The following is a 13592-nucleotide window of genomic DNA, read 5'->3' on the forward strand; positions in this document are numbered from 1 at the left end:
AAGAAAAAACTGCCTTAGTTGAGCATGCAGTAGTGCCAGGCACTGCACTAGGCCTTTTACACCTGTTGACTCATTTACCTTGCGTGAAGACCTTTGGAAGAAGGTGCTATTACATACTCCATGAAGAAGTAGAAAAATTGAAGTTCAGAGATGATAATAAATTTAAACTTGCTTGCAAAACACTGTTCTCCCTCTTCTTCACCTACTAGTTAATGGTTCCTTAACACCTTAGTTCTAGCTTCACCTTCTCTGGGAAGATTGCCTCTCTCACTCCCACTGACACTATAGCCTATTTAGTGGCCCAGTCATCGGTAAGAAAATAGCATCTAAATACTGTTGAAAGGGTGGTTAAAATAAGTGATTGGGCTGAGCTCGGTGGCTCACACCTGAAATCCCAGTACTTCGGCAGGCCGAGGTGGGTGGATCACCTGAGGTCACCAGCCTGGCAAACATGGCAAAACTCTGTCTCTATTAATAACACAAAAATTAGCTGGGCGCAGTGGCCCATGCGTGTAATCCCAGCTACTCGGGAGACTAAGGCAGGAAAATCGCTTGAACACCAGAAGGCAGAGTTTGCAGTGAGCCAAGACCCTGCCATTGCACTCCAGCCTGGGCGACAAGAGCGAAACTCCATCTCAAAAAAAAAAAAAAAAAAAAAAAAAAGTGGCGATTGAGGCTTCTACAGGAATTCCACTTACGGAAGTTAGGTAACTTTGCCAAGATGACAGAGCTAACAAGCACTTGAACTAGTGCTTCACTCCTTGCATTACTTCTAGTGTGAATCAGACCTGGGGAGGGAGAGGAGAACATCTTTGGAGCATCTCTGGGAATTGTGGTATAGGCAAGAATAGGGCTGGGCACGGTGGCTCACGCCCCTAATCCCAGCACTTTGGGAGGCTCAGGTGGGCAGGTTACCTGAGGTCAGAAGTTCGAGACCAGCCTAACCAACATGGAGAAACTCCATCTCTACTTAAAAAAATACAAAAAATTGGCCAGGCGTGGTGGCTCATGCCTGTAATCCCAGCACTTTGGGAGGCCAAGGCAGGTGAATCATGAGGTCGGGAGTTTGAGACCAGCCTGACCAACAGGAAGAAACCCCATCTCTACTAAAAATACAAAGTTAGCTGAGCGCGGTGGTTCATGCCTGTAATTCCAGCTACTTGGGGGGCTGAGGCAGGATAATCACTTGAATCCAGAAGATGGACGTTGCAGTGAGCCGAGATCACCCCATTGCACTCCAGCCTGGGCAACAAGAGCAAAACTCCGTCTCAAAAAAACTAATAATTAGCCAAGCGTAGTGGTGCATGTGTGCAATAGCTATTCAGGATGCTGAAGTAGGAGGATCACTTGAACCCGGGAGGTGGAGGATTTGGTGAGCTGAGATCTTGCCATTGCACTCCAGCCTGGGCAACAAGAGGAAAACTCCATCTCAAAAATAAAAGAGAAGTCACAGAAATCTGGCAGACAGACGGTATGTGGTAGAAAGGAGGTGGAGCCTATGTGGAGGGAGGGTCTTCAACTTAATGACAACATCCTGGAAGGACTGGAGGCTTAGCTGATTTGTGTAGATGGGTATAAGTGCCCAGTATTCTCTCTGTGGGTGTAGTAAAACTCACATAACATAAAATTAACCTTTTTTTTTTTTTTTTGAGACGGAGTCTTGCTCTGTTGCCAGGCTGGAGTGCAGTGGTGTGATCTCAGCTCTCTGTAACCTCCGTCTCCCGAGTTCAAGAGATTCTCCTTCCTCAGACTCCCAAATACCTGGGACTATAGGCATGCCGCACCATGCCCAGCTTTTTTTTTTTTTTTTGGTGAGGCAGGGTTTCACCATGTTGGCCCGGATAGTCCCGATCTCTTGACCTCATGATTTGCCCGCCTCAGCCTCCGTAAGTGTTGGGATTACAGGCACGAGCCACAGCATCTGGCCAAAATTAACCATTTTTAAATAATCAATTCAGAGCCATTCTAGCTTTCTGTTTATTTCTTTTCTTATCTCTTTTCTTTTTCAAGATGGTGTTGCTTTGTTTCCCAGGCCGGAGTGCAGTGGTACAATCTCGACTTACTGCAACCTCCATCTCCCGGGTTCAAGTGATTCTCCTGCTGCTGCCTCCTAAGTAGCTGGGATTACAGGTGCGCACCACCACACCTGGCTAATTTTGTATTTTTAGTAGAGACGGGGTTTAACCATGTTGGCCTTGAAGTGATCCACCCACTTTGGCCTCCCATAGTGCTGGAATTGCCAGGCTGGAGTGCAATGGCTCAATCTCCACTCACCGCAACCTCTGCCTCTCAGGTTCAAGCAATTCTGCCTGGGCCTCCTGAGTAGCTGGGATTACAGGTATGTGCCACCACACCCAGCTAATTTTGTATTTTTAATAGAGACAGGGTTTCTCTGTGTTGGTTAGGCTGGTCTCGAACTCCTGACCTCAGGTGACCCACCTGCCTCAGCCTCCCAAAGTGCTGGGATTATAGGCGTGAGCCACTGCACCTGGCCCTTTTTTTTTTTTGTTTTGTTTTGTTTTGTTTTGTTTTTGTTTTTTTTTGAGACGGAGTTTCGCTCTTGTTACCCAGGCTGGAGTGCAATGGCACGATCTCGGCTCACCGCAACCTCCGCCTCCTGGGTTCAGGCAATTCTCCTGCCTCAGCCTCCTGAGTAGCTGGGATTACAGGCATGCACCACCATGCCCAGCTAATTTTTTGTAGTTTTAGTAGAGGCGGGGTTTCACCATGTTGACCAGGATGGTCTCGATCTCTTGACCTCATGATCCACCCGCCTCGGCCTCCCAAAGTGCTGGGATTACAGGCTTGAGCCACCGTGCCCGGCCCTTTTTTTTTTTTTTAATTGAGACAGGATCTTGCTCTGTTGCCCAGGCTGGAGTGCAGTGGAACGATCATAGGTAACTACAGCCTCGAACTTCTGGGCTCGAACAGTTCTTCTGCCTCAGCCTCCCAAGTAGCTAGGACTGTAGGCACACATCACTGTGCCCCCCTAACTTTTTTATTTTTTGTAGAGACAGGTTTCTTGCTGTTAGCCAGGCTGGTCTTGAATTCCTGGCCTCAAGTGATCCTCCCGCCTTGACCTCCCAAAGAGCTATGATATAGATATGACCCACTGCCTGACCCTGGCCCTTGTTTTTTGTTTTTTGTTTTTATTATTATTATTTTTTTATGATGGAGTCTCACTCTGTTGCCCATGCTGGAGTACAGTGGCTCAATTGCAGCTCACTGCAACCTCTGCCTCCTGGGCTCCAGCGATTCTCCTGCCTCAGCCTCCCTAGTAGCTGGGACGACAGGCTCGCGCCAGCACACCTGGCTAATTTTTGTATTTTTTTGGTAGAGACAGGGTTTCAGCATATTGGTTAGGCTGGTCTTGAACTCCTGACCTCATGATCTGCCTGCCTTGGCCTCCCAAAGTGTTGGGATTATAGGCGTGAGCCACACACCTGGCTGTTTTTTTGTTTTTTTATTTTTTTATTTTGTTTTTTTGAGACAGAGTCTTACTCTGTCACCAGGCTGGAATGTAGTGGCGCAATCTCGGCTCACTGCAACCTCCACCTCCCGGGTTCAAGCAATTCTCCTGCCTCAGCCTCCTGAGTAGCTGGGACTACCGGTGCCTGCCACCACACCCGGCTGTTTTTTTTGTTTTGTTTTGTTTTGCCTACCCAAATCAAAATGACTGGCTAATTTTTGTATTTTTAGTAGAGACGTGGTTTTGCTGTGTTGGCCAGGATAGTCTCATTCTCCTGACCTAGTGATCTGCCCATCTACGCCTGCCTGTCTAGGATTACAGGCATGAGCCACCGCACCTAGCCAGTCTGTTTCTTATTTTACATCTTGCTGTGTTGCCCAGGCTGGACTCCAACTCCTGGGTTCAAGCAATCCTCCTGCCTCAGCCTTTTGAGTATCTGGGACTGCAGGCCTGCAGTTTTTTTTTTTTTTTTTGAGACAGAGTCTCACTCTGTGGTCCAGGAGTGCAGTGGCACAATCTCGGCTCACTACAACCTCCACCTCCTGGGTTCAGGCGATTCTTCTGCCTTAGCCTCCTGAGTAGCTGGGACTACAGGCACGTGCCACCACACCCTGCTAATTTTTTTTTTTTTTTTTTTTTAGTAGAGATGGGGTTTCACCATGTTGGCCAGGCTGGTCTTGAACTCCTGACTTCGTGATCTGCCCTCCTCGGCCTCCCAAAGTGCTGGGATTACAGGCATGAGCCACTGTGCAGAGTGCTTCTAGTATTTTTTATACTAGTCATTAGTGCAAGATGGACTCTGGACACATACAGGAGGTACTGAGAAGAGGTTAAGATTAGGAAAGGGGAAGGAAGAGGAGCTTTGCAAAAAGGCAGACAGCAGAAGCAAGTGGCTTGACTTATTCCAAGAGAGGTAAGTCCCTGTTTGTCCTAACTCCTAGAACAGCTCCCATCCAACTCCCTCTCCTGACCTTGGCCTTCTATATTTTCTCTCACACTTCTCTCACCCTTGAAATTCCTTTAACTACTTATTGGCACTGCTCTGTCTTTCAAGGAATAATCTTGACCTGAATGCTATGGCTTACACATGTAATCCCAGCAATTTAGGAGGCTGAGGAGGGAGGATCACTTGAGCCCAACAGTCTGAGACAGCAGTGAGCTGAGATTGCACTATTGTACTTTAACCTGGGTGACAGAGTGAGACTCTGACTCAAAAACCAAAAAAAAAAAAAAAGGATGAATCTTTTTCCAAATAGACAGCAGATGATATATGTCTTATTGGGGGCCAAGCCTCTAGCATCTAACAGAATGCCAGGAACCTAGAATGTGAACTGTAACTTTTCTTTTTTTTTTTTTGAGACAGAGTTTCACTCTTGTTACCCAGGCTGGAGTGCAATGGTGTGATCTCAGCTCACCGCAACCTCCACCTCCTGAGTTCAAGCAATTCCCCTGTCTCAGCCTCCCGAGTAGCTGTGACTACAGGCGTGCGCCACCATGCCCAGCTAATTTCTTTTTTGTATTTTTAGTAGAGACAGGGTTTCACCATGTTGACCAGAATGGTCTCCATCTCTTGACCTCGTGATCCACCCGCCTCGGCCTCCCAAAGTGCTGGGATTACAGGCTTGAGCCACTGCGCCCGGCCAACTTTTTTTTTTTTTTTGAGACAGAGTCTGACTCTGTCACCCAAGCTGGAGTGCAGTGGCAAGATCTCAGCTCACTGCAACCTCCGCCTCCCAGGTTCATGCGATTCTCCTGTCAGCCTCCTGAGTAGCTGGGATTAGAGACATGCGCCACCACACCTGGCTAATTTTTTTTTTTTTTTGTATTTTTAGTAGAGATGGGATTTCACCATGTTGTCTAGGCTGGTCTCAAACCCATGACCTCAGGTGGTCCGTCTGCCTTGGCATCCCAAAGTGCTAGGAGTACAGGCATGAGCCACCATGCCCAGCCGGGAACTATAACTTTTGTTGAATGATTGCAACAATTTTTATAGATTATCCCTTACCCTGACACGTGACTCCTCCCCTCTTGTCCATTTGCTATTATCACCACCATCATTATTTACAACCATCATTCATTTTTCTGCCAAAGCAGTCTCTTAAAGTATGTACAAAATTCCCAGGAAACTTGTTAAACAAGGAGAAGACACCATGCTTGGATAAACTAAATCATATTCCTGGAGAAGAATCGAGGAATATGGTTTTTAATTTATTTGCACACACACACACACACACACACACACACACACACACACACACATATATATATATATATATAACTTTTTAAAAAATTGAGACAGAGGCCAGGGGTGGTGGCTCAAGCCTGTAATCCCAGCACATTGGGAGGCTGAGGTGGGCGTCTCACCTGAGGTCAGGAGTTCGAAACCAGCCTGGCCAACATGGTGAAACCCCATCTCTACTAAAAATACAAAAATTAGCCAGGCATGGGGGCACAAGTCTGTAATCTCAGCTACTCAGAAGGCTGAGGCAGGAGGATTGCATGATCCTGTGAGGTGGACATTCAGTGAGCTGAGACCACGCCACTGCACTGCAGCCTGGGCAGCAGAGTGAGACTCCGTCTCAAAAAAATAAATAAGTAAAATAAAATAAATTGAGAAAGAGTCTTGCTCTGTCTCAAGGTTAGAGTGCAGTGGCCTGGTCACAGCTCAAGTACAGTTGCACGATCTCAGCTCACTACAACCTCTGCCTTCTGGGTTCAAGCGATCCTCTCATTTTAGCCTCCTGAGTAGCTGGGATTACAGGCGTGTGTTACCACGCCTGGCTAATTTTTGTATTTTTAGCAGAGACGGGATTTCACCATATTTGTCAGGATGGTCTCGAACTTCTGACCTTAAGTGATCCACCCGCCTTGGCCTCCAAAAGTGCTGAGATTATAGGTGTGAGCCACCACACTCAGCCTATTTTATATATGTTTAGAGACAGGGTCTTGCTCTGTCACTGAGGTTAGAGTGCAATCATAGCTCATTGCAGCCTCAAACTCCTGAACACAAGCAATAGTCCTACCTCAGCCTCCCAAGTAGCTAGGACTACAAGCACACACCACCATGCCCAGCTATTTTTTAAATTTCTTTTTTCTTTTTTTTTTTTTTTTTTTGAGACGGAGTTTCACTCATGTTACCCAGGCTGGAGTGCAATGGCGCGATCTCGGCTCACCGCAACGTACGCCTCCTGGGTTCAGGCAATTCTCCTGTCTCAGCCTCCTGAGTAGCTGGGATTACAGGCACGCACCACCATGCCCAGCTAATTTTTTGTATTTTCAGTAGAGACGGGGTTTCACCGTGTTGACCAGGATGGTCTCGATCTTTTGACCTCGTGATCCACCCGCCTCGGCCTCCCAAAGTGCTGGGATTACAGGCTTGAGCCACTGCGCCCGGCCTAAATTTCTTTTTTCTTTTTTTTTTTTTTGAGACAGAGTTTCACTCTGTTGCCCAGGCTGGAATGCAGTGGCACCATCTCGGCTCACTACAACCTTTGCCTCCCAGGTTCAAACAATTCTTGTGTCTCGACCTCCTGCATACCTGGGATTACAGGGCCCGCCACCACACCCAGCTGATTTTTTTTATATTTTAGTAGAGATGGGGTTTCACCATGTTGCCCAAGCTGGTCATGAACTCCTGAGCTCAGGCAGTCTGCCCATCTTGGCCTCTGAAAGTGCTAGGATTACAGGTGTGAGCCACCATACCCAGCCTATTTAAACATTTTTTTTAGAGACAGGGGTTTCACTATATGTCCCAGGCTGCTCTTGAACTCCTGGGCTCAAGCAATCCTCTCATCTTGGTCTCCTAAAGTATTGGGATTACAGGTGTGAGCTGCTGCACCTAGCTGGTTTAAGGTTTCTCACAAGGTTGTGGTCAAATGGCCAGTCAGGATGCAGTCATCTCAAGGCTTGACTGGTGTTGGAAAATCTGCTTCCAATCTCACTGTCATGGTTGTTGGTCAGCCTCAGTACTTCACTGGTTGTTGGTCAGAGCTTCAATTTTTTTGCCATGTGGGCCTCTCCATAGATTGCTTATAACAGGGCACTTTGATTTCCCCAGAACAAGAGATCCAAGAGAGAGGAAGAGAGAGAGAGAAAGAGAAAGAGAGAGAGAGAGAGAGAGAGAGAGAGAGAGAGAGACAGAAAATAGGAGCTTCTAATCCCACAGCTGCAGTCTTTTTATTTTTTATTTTTTTAATTTTTATTTTTATTTATTTATTTATTTTTTTTTGAGACGGAGTTTCACTCATGTTACCCAGGCTGGAGTGCAATGGCATGGTCTCAGCTCACCGCAACCTCCGCCTCCTGGGTTCAGGCAATTCTCCTGCCTCAGCCTCCTGAGTAGCTGGGATTACAGGCACGCACCACCATGCCGAGCTAATTTTTTTTTTTGTATTTTTAGTAGAGACGGGGTTTCACCATGTTGACCAGGATGGTCTCAATCTCTTGACCTCGTGATCCACCCGCCTCGGCCTCCCGAAGTGCTGGGATTACAGGCTTGAGCCACCGTGCCTGGCCAATGCAGTCTTTTTATAACCTAATCTTAGAGGTGACATATCATCACTTCTGCCTTATGCTATTGGTCACAATCCTGGTACAGTATGGGAGGAAACCTACAGATGAGTGTGAATAACAGGAGGCTGCTTATTGGTAGCCATCTTGAGAGTTTCTTTCTCTCTCTCTCTCTCTTTTTTTTTTCTGACACCATCCACCTAGAAATTGAGGGTTTCTGAACATACCAGGTCTTTGCAGGTCTGGAAATGCAATTTAGGCAGCATATCAGAGTATCAGAGTTCATCAGATTAAGGACGCTGATTCGCACAAATCAAGTTCACATGAAACCTCATCTTGGTATGACTTCCCCTCTTTTCCGGAACTCTTTAGCTAAACAAGTCTTCCTTTTAAACACAATAAATTTGTTCCCATTTCAGAGCCAATTCCCTGGCTGATTCTCTCTCTCTCTCTCACTCTTTTTTTTTTTTTTTGAGACAGACTCTGGCTCAGTCACCCAGGCTGGAGTGCAGTGGCACAATCTGGGCTCACTGCAGTCTCTGCCTCCCAAGTTCAAGCAATTTTTGTGCCTCAGCCTCCCAAGTAGCTGGGACTACAGGTATGTGCCACCATACCTCAGGAATCTTTGTATTTTTAGTAGAGATAGAGTTTCACCATATTGTAGTGACTGATTCTCTTACCACAGAATATTCTTTGAATGGCTAGATAGGTCTTCCTTGTGATTCAAGTCTTCCTTCAAATGTTCCCTCCTCAGAGGCTACACAATATAAAATTATTTCCTCTTATCTTTTACACTTTTCATCCCGTTATTTTCTTTTTTTTTGAGACGGAGTCTCACTCTGTCACCAGGCTGGTCTCGAACTCCTGACCTGGTGATCTGTCCGCCTGGGCCTCCCAAACTGCTGGGATTACAGGTGTGAGCCACTGTACCTGGCCTCTATCTCATTATTTTCTGATAGCACATATGGCTCTCCGAAATTGTTTTAACTCTTTGTTTACTTGAAGATTGTTTCCCAAAGAGAATGTAAGCTCCATTAATGTAAGCTCCATTCTGTTAAGAAGCGTTTTTTGTTTGTTTGTTTTTGGTCCGTTTTGTCATACTATAGTGCCTGGCATATGGAAGGTACTCAACAGATAAGCCATTATGCTGGTTTAATCCACATAGAAATATATGTCACATGAACTGGGCATTGTCTCACTTGATCAATACACTTTCTTCCCATAGAAAATTATTATTCTCAGTGGCTAATGCCTGTAATCCCAGCACTTTGGGAGGCCAAGGCAGGCAGATTACCTGAGGTCAGGACTTCGAGACCAGCCTTACCAACATAGAGAAACCCTGTCTCTACTAAAAATACAAAATTAGCTGGGTGTGGTGGCACATGCCTCTAATCCCAGCTAGTTGAGAGGCTGACTCAGGAAAATCACTTGAACTTGGGAGGTAGAGGTTGCAGTGAGATGAGATTGTGCCGTTGCACTCCAGCCTGGGCAATAAGAGTGAAACTCCATCTCAAAAAAAAAAAAAAAAATTATACAAAGTGGCTTCAATTCTGTTAAAACTTGCGTGATAGGAAAAAGTAGATGGATGCTAATAAGAAGATTGGGCTCTAGGCTGGGCATGGTGGCTCATGCCTGTAATCCCAGCACTTTGAGAGACTGAGGTGGGCGGATCACAGGGGTTAGGTGATCAAGACCATCCTGCAACATGGTGAAACCCCGTCCTACTAAAAATACAAAAATTAGCTGGGCATGGTGGCTCGTGCCTGAAACTCAGAAGTTTTGCTCTTGTTGCCCAGGCTGGACTGCAATGGTGAAATCTCAGCTCATGGCAACCTCCACCTCCTGGGTTCAAGCAATTCTCCTACCTCAGCCTCCCGAGTAGCTGGAATTACAGGCATGAGCCACCACGCCCAGCTAATTTTGTATTTTTAGCACAGACGGGGTTTCTCCATGTTGGTCAGGCTGGTCTGGAACTCCTGACCTCGTGATCCACCCACCTCAGCCTCCCAAAGTGCTGGGATTACAGGCATGAGCCACTGCGCCTGACCTGTATTTTTAATAAAGAGGAGGTTTTGTCATGTTGGTCAGGCTGGTCTTGAACTCCTGACCTCAAGCGATCCACATGCCTTGGCTTCCCAAAGTGCTGGGATTACAGGCGTGCACCATCATGCGTGTTCTCCATAGACAATTGTAAGTCAGTTATTATAATCAGATGAGGCTTTGGCAAGCATGGAGTCAGAAAAGGACAAACAGTTGGAGATTCCAAATTTTTGGTGACCTATGGCTCTAAGGTTTTCCTTCATGGTACTTAGCAATGTACTTAAGGACTAGTAGTCCCAACACTCCTGTTCAGGTGGCACTGAAGACCCAGAGATATATTATTACCTTTACTGAGTAGATTCTATAGAGATACCAGACTTAGATGAATAGATTGTTTCTTCAGAGGCTGAATAAAGGAAAAAAGTGGCAAAATGTTCTGTTTTCTTTTATATTAGTCTTCTTCTCAAAGCCTTATTACAATAAACCAGTAGCATTTTAATTACTTTTTATTTTATTTTATTTTATTTATTTATTTATTTATTTTGATTTGGAGTCTTACTCTGTCACCCAGGCTGGAGTGTAGTGGCACAATCTCGGCTCACGACAACCTCTGCCTCCCTGTTTCAAGCGATTCTCCTGCCTCAGCCTCCTGAGTAGCTGGGATTACAGGCACACACCACCACGCCAAGCTACTTTTGTATTTTTAGTAGAGACAATGGTTCACCATGTCGGCCAGAATGGTCTCCATCTCTTGACCTCATGATCCGCCCACCTTGGCCTCCCAAAGTGCTGAGATTACAGGTGTGAGCCACTGCACCCTGCCTATTTACTTTTAAAGTATTTATTTAGCTGGGCGCGGTGGCTCACACCTGTAATCCCAATACATTGGGAGGCTGAAGGAGGAGGATCTTCTGAGGCTAAGAATTGGAGAACAGCCTGAGCAATATGTGAGACCCTCCAGCCCTCCAAAAAATTAACTGGGCATGGTGGTGTGTACTGGTAGTACCATCTACTCTGGAGGCTGAGGTGGGAGGATCCTTTGAGCTTGGAAGATCACAGTGAGCTATACTATGGTCCGCCACTGTTACTCTGACTCACTGCACTGGATCCACACTCCAGCCCTGGATGACAGAGCAAAACCCTGTTATCTCTCTAACAACAACAACAAAAGAAACAACATCTAAGAAATGGTCCAGAAAAGGTCCTCTCTTCTCATGAACTTTTTGTGGGAATGTATAGTGATGCAATATTTCCAAAGGCCAATTTTCTACTGTATTTCAAATATATGCATTATTTAACCCAGCAATTGAATTTCATAGAAACTATTCCTTAGAAAGATTGCACAAAAGTGCAAAGATGCATGTACATGACATCATAACAATATGTAACAGTGAGAAACTGTAAACAACTTAAATATTTATTTATTTATATTTCTTTAGTGTGTTCTGATTATTTATTTATTTTTGAGACAGAGTTTTGCTCTTGTTGCCCAGACTGGAGTGCAATGGTATGATGTTGGCTCACTGCAACCTCTGTCTCCCAGGTTCAAGCGATTGTCCTGCCTCAGCCTTCCAAGTAGCTGAGATTACAGGCATGTACCACCATGCCTGGCTAATTTTCTATTTTTAGTAGAGATGGGGTTACTCCATGTTGGTCAGGCTTGTCTCGAACTCCCAACCTCAGGTGATCTGCCACCTCAGCCTCCCAAACTGCTGGGAATACAGGCTGAGCCACTATGCCTGGCCAATATTATTTATTTACTTATTTGTTTTTAAAAGACGGGGTTTCACCATGTTGGTCAGGCTGGTCTTGAACTCCTGACCTCAGGTGATCCACCTGCCTTGGCCTCCAAAGTGCTTGGATTACAGGCATGAGCCACTGCGCCTGGCTATTTATTTATTTAATAGTGAAAAGGTATGCATATATTTAGAATTAGCTGGACTCAGTTTCGATGATCCCAATTTTGTTGGCAACATCCAAAGCATTGTAATCAGGAGCCAGTGGAACATATGCCTTCTTCTCTCCATCAGGCCAAATCACTGTGTTGACCTTGGCCACATCAATGTAATAGAGCTTCTTCACAGCCTGTTTGATACGGTGTTGGTTGCTTTACTATCCACAATGAACACAAGTGTGTTGTCTTCTATCTTCTTCGTGGCCAACTCAGTGGAAACTTGATGATGGCATAGTGGTCAAGCTTGTTGTCCTGGGGGCGGTCTTCCGAGGATACCTGGGCTGCCTCCTGAGTCGCAGTGTCTTGGGCCGCCAAGGTGGGTGATGTGCAGATCTTCTTTTTTTGGTGGCTGTGGCTACCTTTCAACACTGCCTTCTTGGCCTTTAAATCCTTCACTTTGGCTTTAGGAGAGGCAGGAGCTTCCTTCTTTGCTTTCAGAGCCGTCTTGTGAAAAGGTCATTTATTTCTTTTTGAGATGGAGTCTCATTCTGTCACCCAGGTTGGAGCGCTGTGGTGTGATCTTGGCTCACTGCAAACTCCATCTTCCGGGTTCACGCGATCCTGGGACCACAGATGTGAGCCACCACATCTGGCTAATTTTTGTATTTTTGATAGAGACAGGGTTTCACCACGTTGTCCAGACTGGTCTCAAACTCCTCAGTTCAAGTGCACCCACCTCGGCATCCCAAAGTGCTGGGACTACATGGGTGAGCCACTGAACCTGGGCCAGAAACAACTTAAGTATAAATAATGATACATTCATACTGTAGAACTGGTGCTAAAAGCTCAGTAAATATTTAGCTAGTGAAGGGATTAATATATTGTTACATTAAAAAAAGCCAGTCATAAAACCATATATACAGATTGATCACATATTGAACAAAAGACCCATTTGTGCCCCTATATATTTTTCCATTCATAGAAAAAAACATCAATGAATACATACTAAAAGTAACAAGGGGTTAAATCTGGGCAGTAGAACTGTAATTTGCAGGCCCAGTACATTTTTTACTCTATACAGTTTTGTATTTTTTAAAATAATTTTTATGCTTTTGTAATAAAGTTATTTAAAAATAGAAAACTGGCTGGGTGTGGGGGCTCAGGCCTGTAATCCCAGCACTTTGGGAGGCCGAGGTGAGCAGATCACAAGGTCAAGAGATCAAGACCATCCTGGCCAAGATGGTGAAACCTGGTCTCTACTAAAATACAAAAATTAGCTGGGTGTGGTGGTGAGGGCCTGTAGTCCCAGCTACTTGGGAGGCTGAGGCAGGAGAATTGCTTGAACCCGGGAGGCGGAGGTTGCAGTGAGCCGAGATCACACGACTGCACCCTAGCCTAGTGACTAGAGTGAGACTCCGTAAAAAAAAAAAAAAAAAGAAAAAAAAAAAGAAAACCAATATTAAGTAGCTTTTAAGTGGCAAATAAATGAAGAGTAGAGACAGTGATGGACTGTAGAGATACAGAGCAGGGTCCCTCTTGGCTAGGATAACCAAAGTCTTTCCTAGATTAAATAGGGCATGAAATATTTTGAGGTGCCAGGTATTCCAGGCCGATACAAAGGCAGAAGAACACCTGTTGTCTTTGGGGAACAGCAAGGAGACCTGGAGCAGCAAGGAACAA

Source organism: Sapajus apella, unplaced genomic scaffold (genome assembly GCF_009761245.1).
Source record: "Sapajus apella isolate SASKATOON/1434 unplaced genomic scaffold, GSC_monkey_1.0 scaffold13, whole genome shotgun sequence".
In the NCBI taxonomy this organism is placed as follows: Eukaryota; Metazoa; Chordata; class Mammalia; order Primates; family Cebidae; genus Sapajus; species Sapajus apella.